General features: G+C 42.7%; 1 protein-coding gene and 1 long non-coding RNA gene across 11 annotated transcripts in view; one reads left to right on the forward strand and one right to left on the reverse strand.

The window, feature by feature from the left end:
- FTO (FTO alpha-ketoglutarate dependent dioxygenase) overlaps positions 1-14933 on the forward strand; it is a 325863-nt gene that overhangs the window by 25565 nt on the left and 285365 nt on the right. The gene's annotated exons all lie outside the window — the stretch shown is intronic.
- Positions 9214-12721, reverse strand: LOC120617278 (uncharacterized). Of its 2 annotated transcripts, XR_005656851.1 has the most exons (3): positions 12588-12721; positions 11951-12075; positions 9214-11469 (listed from the first exon to the last, which is right to left on the reverse strand). It is a non-coding gene; the product is annotated as an uncharacterized LOC120617278 (long non-coding RNA). The 2 variants fall into 2 exon arrangements; XR_005656850.1 differs by lacking the exon at positions 12588-12721 and having other exon boundaries at positions 11951-12263.

Consider the following 14933-nt stretch of genomic DNA (forward strand, 5'->3'; position numbering starts at 1 on the left):
TGTCACCTCTTATAATAGCACCAGGCATTAAAAGAAAAAACCCCAAAGGCCAGCAGATTTCTGTTTACCCACGGAAAGGGTTGACATTTTTGGCCTCTGCTGAGATGTGCTGGGTGCGGGGAAGAGGGAGCATCGTAATAGTGGAAGGAATGAATAAAGGAAAAGGGGGAAAAAAGTCTGGCTTCACAAGAGAGATTTGAGGACATCGAAGGGACTTAAATCACACCCCCAGAACAGTCTGTTGGCAGGGTCCTTATACCCCCCAAACCCTGGGGGGGAGCTCCTCTTTCAGTCTGTTTTTTATTTAACCTACATTTATTTAAAGCCAAGATCTGTAACATGGCTTGGCTGACTTCTCGCTAAAGGCGAACTAAATACAGGGCTCGCTGTAGAGTTCATGGTCTCTGAGGAGATGCCAGTGTGGAAAATAAGAGAATTACCCACAAAGGAAGATTTTTTTCTTCAGTTAAATGTATTTATTTACTTGAGGACAGAGGACAGAGACTGAGAACTCTTGGAAAAAGTTGTAGTTATTTTGAGATGTTTGGTGTAATTTGTCTTTTTTGAGACAGTAATCGTTTGTCTTCACCTGTCATCTTGAAATATGAATCAGATGGAAGTAACATAAAAAAAAAAAAGTTGTATGTGACACTTTTAGGTGTCTCAAAAAAAGGCTTGAGGTTGTCTCATGTCTACTATGGCAACTCTTGAGTTATTATAAAGAATGTTATGTAAGGTTTTCCTCTACAATTTTAACTCTTAAAATGTAACTTAGTTTAGCCAGAATGGTGGAATGATATATTAATGGAAAACTGATTGGAAAGAAGGTAGAAAACACACAGCAATAGTAATAACAACAAAACAACAAAAACAGGACTTATGCCACATAATATAACCACATAGATTTGACACGTTGAAGGTATTTTTGGAAATTTAACTCCCTCATTTGAACCAACTTCTGACAAACCATTTTTAGAAAGCGTGCAGGGCGGAAATATACTAAAAAAACATTTCTTAGTTTAGTGGTATTACCGGGTCAAATCTAACAACGAAGTTCCCTGCCAGACCTTTTCTCTGTCCTTAAGACATGATGTTTTGTACTTGTTAACATAATTCGCAAGTGGTTAAAAACGCTGGCTAGTGCCCCAACTTCAGATTCTGGATTAATGTCTGTTATTTAGGCTTATTATGAAAAAGAGATTCAATTTCTCACTTTTTAAAGGATATAATTTGTATTCCTAGTACTGCCTATTCCGTTCTGCATATTATGAATTCTCTGTAAAAAATTTGAGAGGCATAGCCATTCTGCGGTGATGTAGGGACTCTTTAAGGTTGCCAAAATGACAGTTTTCTTTCCCCTCGCATAGAAGAGTAGAGTGTTCACTTGATTGCAAATCCCAGATCTCTGTGTTACCAAACCCTAGTTGGTGTGCCCGATGCTTTGAAAGGCCAAAATGCAAAACATCAGAGTTCGGAGTAAGGAAAGGCTTATTGATCTAGAAGGTGCCAACTAAAAAGATGGGAGCCCTAATAGTGCCTGAAATCCATCTTGCTTGGTGGAGTAGGTGAAGGGTTTTTAAGAGTTGAGGGGGTACAGGTATTGGAAGCTCTGGGGGGCAACTTTCATTTGGAGGACTTGGAACTTGGCCGTTTCCTGGACAATGATGGCTCTTTGCTTCTGAAAGGTTTCTAGTGTTCAGGTTCCAGTTACATCCCTTTCGTGTGTGTGTGTGTGTTTTGAGATTTTGGTTCCGGGGCAGCTAGGGGTCAAAGTTCTCTCCTCTGCACCTGCTCCGGCCATGTGACTCGCGGGTCGTGGTCTGTTGTCTCTGAAAAGCAGCTCAGTATCTTGTTAAACGGGATAGGACCAGTCTGATCTGGGTCTGCGGTTACATCCCCCACGCAGGTTGGGTGGCCAATTTCACATTAGAGTAGATGTGCATTTAAAGTGTTTGTATATTTGCTCGGCATGAAGTTCAAAAGCATTGGCTGCAAGTAACAGAATCGCCGTCTAACTGCGAAGTAAACATGACCTTTCTCATGGTGTAAGCTGTCTGGCAGAATGAAGTTGGTCTGTAGCAGTGGCTTAATGGTATGATCCAGGACGCTGGGACTCTCTAGTTTTTTGCTCTGCCATCTTGAGCACATGGACTTTTTGGTCTGTTGGCTTGTAACCTAGCGACCAAGACAACCATCACAAGATGGTTACAATAGTGCTGAGCATCATGTCCCCATGGAACTGTGTTCAAGACAGGAAGAAGAGGGTGGGAAGATACGATATTGTGATTTATAAGAAAAATATCTATTTGTTCTTTCAGATGACCAAAATATATTTTTCATGTATGTTTGGTCTTCTTCCCTGGCTTCTGGCTCACAGCTCCCAAACCTTTGGTATTTCCTAAGTGTGGAGAGTGCTAAGAGTGTCTTTTGTTATGTTAATGAAGTGACCTTTGGAAAGCACTGGAGGGTGGGGGCTAGTGGCCAGTGGAGCCAACCACAGGATTAGAGCGTTGGAACTCCCACCCCCTACCTCCAGGGCGGGGACAGGGGCTAGAGATTGAGTTCAGTCCCCAATGACTTAATCAGTCATGCCTATGTGATGAAGCCTCCATAAAAACTCCAACAGACTGGATTCAGGGTGCTTCCAGGATGGACTTGTGACTGGCATCTGAAGCCCGAGGAAGGAATCGTTGGAACACCCAGTCTATAGCCACTTGGCGAGAAGCATGGGTAAATGAAATATCGGGGGAGAGTCTTGTCGGACGGACCCCTTAACCTGTAGGATCCGACACAATCTCCTGGTGGACAGTGTCAGAATTGAAATGGACTCCTGCTTCCCATGCTGGTGTCTGGAGAATTACTCAGTGGTGTGGGAATCTCACCCTGCCCCCTGCTTAGGAATTGGTATCAGAGCCGAAAGAGAAGATAAAAGGGAGTTTTTATATTAGGAGGCAAATATTTCCCACAAGCCTGCCAGCAGAGTCCTCATTATGTCCCATTGGCCAGATCTGGATGGCTTGGCCATTCTTAGGTGCAAGGGATGCTGGGAAATCTAGTACCTGGTGAAAAGGAATAAGATTTACCTGTGGTATTGCCTGAATGTTTGTGTCCCCTCAAAATTTATATATTGAAACCCTAACCCGCAATGTGATGGTATTTGGAGATGGGTATTTGGGGAAATAATTAGGGTGAGGTGAGGTCAGAGGGATGGGCCCTCGTGATGGGATTAGTGCCCTTTTAAGAAGAGACATTGGAGAACTCTTTTTCTCTCTCTACACATATGCATAGGGGTCATGTGAGCACATGGTGAATTGTGACTGCCTTCAAACCTCAAGAAGAAATGTCAGAATGAGACCTGTCTCGTCAGCAGCATCTTGATCTCAGACTTCCCAGCATCCAGAACTATGAGAAGTAAATTTCTGTTGTCTAAGCCCCCAGTCTGTAGTATTTTGTCCCGGCAGCCTGAGCTGACCGAGATGCCATGCCTGAGTCCTGAGACAGTGGCAATCTGAGAATTTCATGTACTTCTTGGAGCGGGTGATTGAATTAGCCTCTCAGGAAGCAGCATTGCACAGTGTAAATACTGTCACCTTTGGAGCCACACAGATAAAAGTTTCCACTTCTAACTGACTGTGTAAGAAATGGTTTCCCTGAGCCTCAGTTTCTTATCCTGTAGAATGGAGATAAATCCATCCCCGCGTAGATGCCATACTAGAAAAAGCAAGCACTGATACGGCACTTGATATGTGCAAAGCACTGTCTGTTCACTTCATCTCGTTTAATACACACGTTATCCCTACAAAGTAGGTCTTCTTATCTCTGTTTTACAGATGAAGAAGCTGGGGCTGGAGAGGTTAAATGATGTACTGGGAGATCTCCAGCTGAAAGCTGGTAGGGCTGGGCTTGAACACAGCGGTCTGGCTGCCGAGTCGGTGGTCTCCATCGGACTGAAGAAAGTCGATTGCACCTCTCTATTCTCTGCTACACTGGGGCAGATCAAGTCAGACTCCCAGCGTAGTGCCTGTGCAGTACGCCGCCATCAATTCATAATCTCTTTCCCTCCTTAGTCGGTGTCGATTTCCTTTCTGCAGATCTTGGGGTCTTTCTTCCTTCCTCTCACCATCTCCTTCTCAGTCCGTCAGCGGCTCTAAAATCGGATCCCTCCTCATTCTCATTGCGTCTGCTTTAATTTAGACGATCTCAAAATGCCTCCTTCCAGCAAAAATCGCAGTAGCCTCCAGACTGGTTTCCTTGCCCCTGTTCTTCCCTGCTCCCCAGCACCCGTTTTGCCAGTCTGTCTTTTACTTAGCTAACAAAATGGTTTTTCTTATTATTGGACTCTGGTCTTAATCCATTGCAGGTCTTAGTTAAACGTGCTCCTGTGGCCTGTAGGATAAAATCCAAGAGCCACAGGTGCACGTGTGTCCTATTTCCAGGCCACTATCTACCTGAACCTTCCCCTCCCAGCTCTGCCCCTTCCGACCTCCCCGCTTGCAGCCCACCTCTTACCATTTATTTTATCATTATAATATATCGGTGTATATCATATATCAGCATATCTTATGCCCCTTTCAACTCACTTCATCATCCAACCCACCGTCTTCCTCCCTCCCACTGGTTCATCTGGGGTGGCGGGGGGATCCAGCTCCTTCTCAAGATTTAGCTCTAAAATTTCTGCCTCCGCAGATCCTTCCATCGCGATGTCTTGTTTATCAGCTCAGTCTCTGATCGCTTTGTACGTCCCCGCGGCCCTGGCGGGCTTGGGTTCTCTGTGATGGCGCCTCCTCGGAGAGCGAGAGCCCTATCGGCATCCTTTCTACAGAGCACAGTGCAGTTTTCGCCGACAGAAGGCCTGTCACGATGCTACTTTTAACTTTGCAGGATGGATGCATTTGACTCATTTTTCCGCGTGAGGGAGATTCATATGTGTAGGTGCACACGCACACATGCGTGCGATGGCGGCTGCTTGTTACCCAGCTGCAGTACGAGTCTTCATTTATTTTGCCTGTGTGCTACCCGCTGGGGGAACGTAGGTCCGTTCTCTTAGACGGACTATGAGGGCAGAATGTGCGCTCAGTGACATCCGTTCAGTTTTGCGCAGACTTTTTTCAGTAGTTATTTTTGTTCATCGTATTGACATTCGTATGTTAAAAATAATCGCATTGTACGGAGAGATTATAATGGAAAATGACTCTCCCTCTTATTCTTCCCAGCTTCTCCAGTGGAGATGAGCACTCTTTTTAAAAAAAACAAAAAAACGAATTTATTGAGATATAATTTACATACATAGTTGACCCATTTAAAGTATATAATTCAATGTTTTGTGGGTTTTTTTTTTTTATATATTTACAGGGTTGTGCAGTCATCACCACCGAAATCTAATTTTATAATGTCTTCTCTAAAAGAAACCCTGTACTCATTAGCTGTCATTCCTTATTCACTCCTATCACCCACACCCAGCCCTAAGCAACTACTAATCTACTTTCTGTGTAATAGATTTGCCTATTATACACATTTCATATAAGTGGGATCATAATATATAGTCTCTTGTGACTGGCTTCTTTTACTTAGCATAATCTATATGTTTTTAAGGTGCATCCATCTTGTAGAATATATAAATCCTCTCTTTTTATGGCTGAATAATATTTCATTATATGGATATACCACATTTTATTTACCCATTCATCGCTTGATGGACATTCGAGTTGTTTCCATTTTTCGACTATGATGAATAATGCTGCTACAACCATCTGTGAACAAATTTGCATGTAGACATGTTTTTATTTCTCTTGGGTATGTACCCAGGAGTAGAACTGCTGGGTTACACGAGAAGTCTATGTTTAGCTTTTTGAGGAGCTGCTAAAACTGTTTTGCAAAGTGATACTTCCACGCTGTATCCCACAAGCAATGTAAAAAGGGCTCCACTTCTTTACATCCTTGCCAGCACTTGCTGTTGTCCATCTTTGTACCTCTCATTTAATTCTCATAATTCTGCGAGTTAGCCAAAGAAAAATAGTCTTACTGTTATTTTGTAGATGAAAAGTCCAAGTCAACAGGCCGATGAGATGTCTGTGTGCGAACAGGGGGAAAGAGGCATCCGTGGTTCGAAACAACACATCATCCAAAAGTGCTTTGAAAGCTTGGAATTGTCTACGTAGAGCTGTGTTGGAGATCATATTTCCCGTCCCCACGTTTTTTCTATTCATAAGATTGTATTTCTTCTGCCTATATTTAAAAAAAAAATCAAAGAATAATTCATATAACAAAATCAATGATTTTTTAAAGGTTATGAGATGGCAACGCTTGTCCATGTATAGATCTTAGTGCTTCTGATGGTTATATTGTCTTTAAAAATATTTGCATATGATTAAAACTACCTTTTTTGTTGTGTTTTAAAAAAAGGGACAAATACAGAGTTTGATCTTCAGGGATCCATCGTAGATGGACACGGGGAACAAGAATATAAGGACCGGGAGGCACTTGTTTTGAAGAAATTAAGATGATTATGTCGACTTTCTCTCAGACTATAGATACAGCCTTTTCAAAGTTAGAAAGATGTGCCTGCCTTGTAAATCTGACATGAATATTTAGCAGCATCATCTCTAACCCTAGGATCACAAGGTAAATGTTAACAAGAAACACCAGAACTTGTGTTTTCCCTGTCTTACTGTTTTCCTACAGGAACGGTGACAGCTAGAATGGCTTCATGACATTGTGCCTACAAAGCTGAATATTACATATGTAGTTAGTTACCTGGGTAGCTGTAGAGTGGGTTTTTTTTAAAGAGCTGGACATAGTGACTGGATGTCATCAGTTACACCTGTTTTATAATGCTTAAGAACGTTACATATATTTTGACAACTTTGCAAATAAGAATTTTATAGTAAATTATATTGCCATGTTCCGTTTCTGCTGAGCGAATAGAATAGGTTCTGAAAATGCAAAACTTCTAATGTGATATAGAATTGAAGAAATGCTTTATATAATATTTTCAGGTTTTTCTTGTGATTCTGCTCAGTGTGGCATAGTTTCATTTTTCTTTTGGGCGGGAGAGAGAACATGCGCATTTCACCGTAGGTTCTCCCAGCATCTATCCACGGTTTCTGTCCAGTTTGGAGAATCGGCGTAGGGCCTCTGACGATGCTCTCTCTGACTTAGCTGACAGTTTTCACTGCTGATCGGTGGGAACCGGATCTCTTCCTTGCTCAGTGCTTTTCAACATCCCTGTGTCTCACAGGAACTTCACCGTGTATCGTAATTATAAAATATGGGATCATATGTTCAGGCAATGCCGAAAGGTTTAAAAAAGAAAGTAAAAGTCATCCTTAATCTTACTTCCCAGACAAACATCATCACTGTGAATATTGTGGCCCATGACAGGGGTTCGTCGCCTACAGCCTGTGGACCAGACCTGGCCTGCCACCTGTTTCTGTGTGGCCCGTGAGCTAAGAATGGTATTTACATTTTCAAGTGGTCGAAAGAAATAAGAAGAATATTTCAAGACACGCGAAAATAACGTGAAATTTAAAATTTGGTTTCCGTAAATAGAATCTTACTGGAACACGCCCAAGCTTGCTCATTTACATGTTGTACATGCCCGCCTTCGTGCTCCGATGGCAGACTCGACAAGTAATCGTGACAAACCGATGGCCTCCGAAGCCTGAAATATTCGCTCTCTGCCCTTTCCAGAAAATACTTTGCTGACCCCTTGACGATAGCCTTTAAGACATTTTTCTTGTGCATTTGCATGAACATATGTGTGTGTATTTTTTAAACAACGGTGTTATCCTATGTGCTATTGTAATCCATCCTTTTTATGGAATATTACTATCACCAGTAACTTCTATTGAATTCTTTTTCTCTTTGTTCATTCATTCCATTGAATTAAAAGCTGAGAACCGCTACTTTTCTTTTTATGTAAAAACCCAGTAGATGTTACCAGGGAATAGTAATAATAATGGTATTTATGGTATCACTTAGAATTGGTTTTAATTGTTAAATGAGATAAAGGGTCATTTTTCTCACCTGAGTCATGGATGGGTAGTGGTAAAGCTGTCCAAGAATTCACGAGGACCCCAGATCCTTTCAGCATCCTGTTCTGCCATTCTCAGCATGTAATTTCATTGAAAGATGGCGAATAGACTGTCATTTCTGTGTGACAAATTACCACAAAACTTAACGACTTGAATCAACACATATTACAGTTTCTGTGGCTCAGGAATACAGATACAGCTTAGCAGGGTGCCTTTGGCTAAGGGTTTCTCATAAGGATGCCCTCAAGATGTTGGCCGAGGCTGCTTTTATTTCAAGACTTGACTCCTGGTGGAGGGGTCTGTGTCCAAGCTCACTCTGTGGCTGTTGGCGGGCTGCAGACCCTCGCTGGCTGTTGGCTGGAGGAGACATCTGCTCCTAGCCACGTGGGCCTCTCCCTGTAGGGTAGCTTACAGCATGGCAGTTAACTTCCCACAGTGTCTCTGAGAGAGAGAGAGAGAGACAGAGAGAGAGACAGAGACAGGGGGAGAGAGAGAGGGAGAGATAGATTTATAGTCTTTTTGTAACTTAATTTTGGAAGTAATATCCCCTGACTTCTGTAGTATTTATTCTGTTTGTGAGAAGTGTCGCTAGGCTCACCTTCACTCAAGAGGAAGAATTACACGAGGATGTGAATACCAGCAAGCTGGATTATTGGGGGCCTTCTTAGAGGTCGCTTCTATTAGCATGAGATGTCATTTAAAGGTGCTAGATAGACCTCAGACAGTTTTTGGAGACCTAGGCAGGAAGAGAAGGGGAGAAATGCTTTTTTTTTTTTTTTTTTTTTTAGGAAAGTAATAGCCAACTGGCACTTCTATTTCATCAACTAGAACTGTCACATGGCCACTCCCACTGCAGGGAAGTCTGGGAGAGTAAGCTTTTTGGGTGGGTCCATTGTTGCCCATATCAAAATTAGCACTTTGTTGACAAGAAAAAATTGTCAGAATAGACACTGGGTGGGTAACAGGTAGCATCTGCCGTACCCGCCTTCTGAGGTGGCCGTAAGGGTTCAGGGAGGTAGCAACCTTGCCCTTGTCTGGTTTATAACATGCACTCAGACAATAGCTGTGATTATCGTTATTACTTATAAATTATATTATGTAGCTTGAAACTTAGCTTGTTGCTATAAAAGGATTCCTATGCATCGATGCTGAGAGAAGTAACAAAGAAAGAAAAGAAACCTTTATTTACTGAGTGCCTCGTGTGTGCCAGGCATTTTATTAACATAAGTTATCTGATTGAATCCACATAAGAACCTGTGAAGTAGATATTATTTGCCCCAATTTACATATGAAGAAACTAGGGCCCAATAATATTAAGTAGATTGTTTAAGGAGCACATCCCACCAGTGTCCCTTGAGTGGGTCGTACAGGTTGTGGAGATACTGGTCCCCTTAGCTCTTGGAGTGAGCAGGTGGGGACTGGGCAGCTGGGTCCCTCTGCACCCTCCAGCTCCTGCTGTGGCAGCGTCTTCTCTTTACTCCAACGCGCCTTGCAGAATTCTTGTTTTCTACATGCTCCATGATGTGGAAAAGGTCAGAAAGTTTTGCCCCATCAGTGAGAAGGTAGAAGAGCTAGAGTTTGAACCCAGGTGTGTGTAAGCCCAGAAGCCAGCCTTCTCTCCATGACTGGCCCGTTCCAGTCTGTAGAACCAGTGACTTTTAGTTAGTTTGAAACAGGAGTTAAAACGCAGCTTCGTTTAGTACATAAAGTACTACATTTCTTTTAAATGTTCGTTTCTCTCTTTCTTGCTTTTAATGCACTTATCACGTGGATTATCAAGTTCTCGAAGCTAACATCATTTGCCCGTTAACTGTCGTCTGCATGGAAACTCACTTGACCACTAGGTGTCTCCTCTCGGTTCTCGCTTTCCTCCCGTGCCCTACTCGGGGAAGAACCCTAAGGTGGATGTAAGGAAGATTAGGTAACAGTGAGGTTAAAGAATCAATGGGACTTGCACTCTGGTGATTCCAGTTGCCCTTTGTGTCCTTGACTCTCCACTCCTGTTCCTCCTGCTCACGGGCTGGCATTCAGGTCATAGATGAATCCTCTGGAAATGAGATGAGGGTTCGATGCCTCTTTCTCATTCATAATAGTAGTAAAGTGGGGTGAAGAACTTCTGTGCTCATCTAGATATGTTAGGTGACGAAATAATTGTAGCATGTTTACAGAGAATTTTAACCACAATTTTAATACAAGTTATTATCCCGGGAATACTTGTGTTACTAGGCAAATGACGATTGCATTATTAATATTAATTTCGCTGTTCTTTGACAATGCTGGCTGTAACTAACATGTCTTATCTTCTGTAATCCTCACAGGAGCCCTATGTGCTTGCCATTCTCTCCCTGATTTTAGAGTTGAGGAAATTGAAGCTTAGAGAGATTGGTTAATTTGCTTCCAGGTTAATAGAGCTTGGTTGCTCTCAGATTTTTTTCCTTCTCCATTTGGAAACTGTTGTGTCATTATAGCGGTGGGGAGAGTTTGACTTAAGTCAATAAAATGTAAAATTCCTATAAACTAATTCAGCAGAGAGCACTTGTGGAGAAAGCATGGCCTGGCTCTGAGTACAGAAATCTGTTTTCTGCACTTGTCTCGTAGACGTGATCAGGGTGCTCTGGATGTGAGCTCCCTTCAGGAAGGCTATAGGCTCTTTGCAGAATTACAAATTGTGTACACCCAGGGATCACTTCCTTTTACGTGCCTACAAACGCAGCCCCCGTTATCATAGAAACAGCGGGACATTTGACAGCTCCGGTTCAGACCCGGAGTTTCATAGAACGGAACATTCTTCTCATTCAGTTAGGGTACATTAAAGAGATGGGAACACAGCTTGGCCCAGGGTTTTCTTTGAGACTGCTGGCTGATATGTTCTCTTTTACCCAAATTTAGATTCTGCATTAATTTCCAGATTTCTCCAATCACCTTTAAAAAAAATCGGCTCGTGCTAGGTTCTCTTTAGTCGCGAATAATTTAATGGTGCTTAGTTTCTCTCCAGTTGACTCCCCCAGTCGTGGTGGTGATTTCTGCGGACCACAGGAAAATGTATAACAAATGTGAGATGAGAGGGCTTTGTCAGGTAGGCAGCACTTCCTCTGGCAAGGTGGTGCTGGGAGTGGAAGCAGCCCCCAGCGCTAACAGGCGCACCCCCAAGATCTGCCTCCCACCCTGTCAGTTCTCTTCCTTTGTTCCCCTTCCCAACTCACTTCCTGCCAGGGATTTGTGACATATTTCGGAGCAGATCAAATGAGCCCCTGACACCTGATTGCCGTGTGCCTCTTGTTTACAGTTGCTTTCCAAGGACACCTAGACAAGATGGAAAGCTTAACGCGCAGTAATTAAATTTGCATCTGCTTCGTGACAGGACTCAAAGGAGTTTTCTTCCTCTCCACATCTGAATCTCATTGTGCAGCTCTTCCTGTCTTTGACCACACGGCATCTAAAAAGGCAAGATGTGGACAGGTAAACAAACATTGGTTCAGTCTACTGCCCGTCATTATAATGAGGAATAGGAAATGAGAACGCCGATGCCCCCTTCTTACTTGGCTTTCTACTCTTCACCTACTCGTTCAGCCAGATTTATAACCGGTCTTAAATATAAGAACTGTAGCTTGGAGGTGATCTTTTTTTTTAAATCTTTTTAAAGCAAAACAAACATTGCCGAACAGTCTGGATCGGTTTAACACCCTTCAGATTGTACATTTCTCACAAACGCTAATGAATAATTCAGCAAAGCCAAACACAGTCTGCTGGTGGTATCTGGTGTTATTCACACTTGCTAATGAATAATTCCCTTTGGCTTTTATGGAGCAGCTCTAAGGAGTGACTTCTGAGACTCAGATGGGTTATTATTGGGCCATTTGTCAGTGTCCTTGGGGCAGTACGAGCCAAAGCCCAACTTGGCTACCCGCTCCGCATACCTTCTGCGAGGCCTCTGGGAAGCGTGCAGCTCTTTCTGCCCCAGCTCTTCAGGCCTCGGATGTCGCTGTGAAAGGGGCAGTGCTCTAACAGGACGCGGCTCCACTGTAATTCATCGAGTCACTTCCTGCTTTGTCTCATTCAAATAAGGAAGTGTTTGTTGAGCACCTTTCTAGGCGCAAAGTACTGAGCACAGCATTCTGGATATAAGGAGGATAGGCAGGTTTCACGCGATGCGTCCTCAAAGGAAGTGTAGGGCATATAGAGGGGGCAAGGGGGTCCGCCTACAGGAAGATGCTCAGAGTCTTTCTGTCAAAATGATCAGTTATCATCAAGTTCTCTGGGATGCATTTCAGTGCATATTTGCCGTTAATGGTGTTGTATTACTTTAGATAAAATAATACCACCGTTTAGGTAATGGTGGAATTACTTTAGATAAGCCTAAAATTTGATTAGTCTTGGAGCTGCTTCTAGGGTAAGTCCGATAACTTAATCCCAGAGGCGAGTGGCTAAGTGACCCTGTTCATTTCTGCTGCACCGAGGTCAGGAACGTGGTGCGAGGACCTGGCTTTACTAGCCTGGAGAGTCTAAGGGTGACGCATGTGGATTTATTTGTGCCTGGATGGTCTGCATACCTACCGTAGCAGTCATGCATAATGTATAACCGTGGGATCAGTGAGGCACACACCCAGCCTTGGCGCGGTCGTTTCTGGCATCCTGTATCTATTTCAGCTTTTTCTGTCCAAACCCCTAGTGTTTGCTCTTCTTTCTGAGCATCTGGGAAGATTACAGTTCCCAACTTCCTTGTAGTTAGGTAGGGTCATGTGATCAGTTCTGACCAATGAGACATAAGTGGAAGTGCTGGGTCTTGTTTCCTGGCTACGGTATCTAAGAGCTACTCTGCCACTTGCATGCTTCTCCTTTCTCAACCACAGTGACCTTTGGGGCCCTGTGTCCAGGAGTCAGGGTCTCCATTAGGCTGGATCTGTGAGTGACTGTGGAGCAGAGCCCACTCCTTGCCCGCACTGGCTCATGTTGGACAGGGAACTTGAGCAAGGGCGACCTTTGTTGTATTAAGCCCTTGAGATTTGGGAGTTTATTCACAGTGTAGCCCAGACCATTCTCACTAATACAGAGGGATTAGTACAGGAAGAGATTGTGTGCGTGTGTGTGTGTGTGCGCGCGCGCACGCGCGCTTGTGTGTGTGTATGATCTAGGGCCTAGCATTCAACAGGATTTCAGCTAGCTTTGCAGAATGTAGTATCCATTGGGAATTGAAGGGGAGACGTTATTTAGGGGCAGAAAAAGAGTCGTTTCACCAATCACCAAGGCATCTGTGAGAGAAACAATGTTGGTATAAACAGGGTCGTGGAAATAAGCGAATAATTAGTAAGAAGAGCCAGAATTGAGTTGAGGCTTCTTTAACTCGTATTAGTGAATTTTAAGTTGTAAGATTAAACCTGTAATTTTTCTCTTTGTGTATGGTTTATACAAGAGGCTGGCCTTTGAGCTAAGAATGGTTTTCACATTTCTAAAAGATTGTTTAAAAAAAAGGAGACTATTCAGTCGGGACCACATGTGGCCTACAAAGCCTGAGATATTTACTGTCTTGCTCTTTATTGGAAAAAGTTTGCTTTCTCTTCTTTGTACCCTTCGCGTCTCCATATACTATTATCAAAAAGTATCACACTCTCTAAAATGTGGGTTCCTTGAGAACAGGAATGCGAGGGTTTTACTAATTTCTGTGTCTTTCTGCTAGCATGGAGCATGGAACATAGTACAAGTTCAGAGCAAGTTCATAGTGAATTGCGCACAGAACATGGGAGGTAAGACATGTCAGAGGATGAGAACTGAGAAGAAGTAGAAGGCCATAGGTGGGAACAAATAGAAAGTTTCCTCTTCTGTACACTTGGCTGGTGACAGTTCTGGATTTGTTTAAACCTAGTATGTATGGACATTTCTTTAATTTTCATATTCACTTTTGTTATCAAATAAATGTCATGTTTTGGAAGGTTTTAAAAATATTAACGTCTTCTGGCCTCAAAGTATTGCTAAAGTCTTCTTGTTAATCTCTTTGGTGTCGATGTTTTGTTTTCTCTTTTTTCCCAGGTGACACTCCTGTTTAAAAAAATTTTTTTATGTGCATTTCTGTCAGTTCACTCACTCACTCACTTGCTCACTCATAGACACATACCCGCAAGTAATGAAAACATGGCCACACAAAAACTTGCACACAAATGCTCATAATAGCCAAAAAACAGAAGCAACCCCAAATGGCCATCAGCTGATGCATGGATATGCAAAATGTCATGTAGCCATATGATGGAATATGATACTGTCATAAAGAGTGAAGTACCGATACATGCTCCAACATGAATGGACCTTGACAATGTTATGCTGAAGGGAAAGCCAAACACAAGAGACTACACATCGTATGAATCCATTGATACAAAATGTAATAAGCAAATCTACAGAGACAGAAAGCGGAGTCGTGATTGCCTAGGGCTGGGCATGGGGTGAAGTGGGGACTGAGTGTGACCGATAATGCGTATGGGGGTTTCTTTTGCTGTGATGACAGAGTTCTAAACTTAGATTGGGGTGATCGCTGCACAACTCTGTGAGTGTACTAAAAACCGTTGACTTGTGCATTCTAAATGGGTGGATGTTATGTGAATGATATCTCAATAAATATATTCACAAAAGTTATGCAGTGGAAAGCTCGTTTTCTGGTGATACAGCTGATTATAAACCCTCTTATTCAAGCAATAGTCAAGATAGTTTTCTGGTGATACAGCTGATTATAAACCCTCTTATTCAAGCAATAGTCTTATTCAAAGCTCTTATATTATACCTTTTTGTATTAAAATCTCCCGGAAACGAAATTTGATTTCCATTCCAATCCCCTTTGACCCAGCTGTTTTACTTACATGAGTTTATTCCACTTCTCATACTGACGTGTGTAGACAAAGTCATGTCCAAGAATTT

Source organism: Pteropus medius, unplaced genomic scaffold, assembly GCF_902729225.1.
Source record: "Pteropus medius unplaced genomic scaffold, Ma_sr-lr_union100, whole genome shotgun sequence".
Taxonomy (NCBI): domain Eukaryota; kingdom Metazoa; phylum Chordata; class Mammalia; order Chiroptera; family Pteropodidae; genus Pteropus; species Pteropus medius.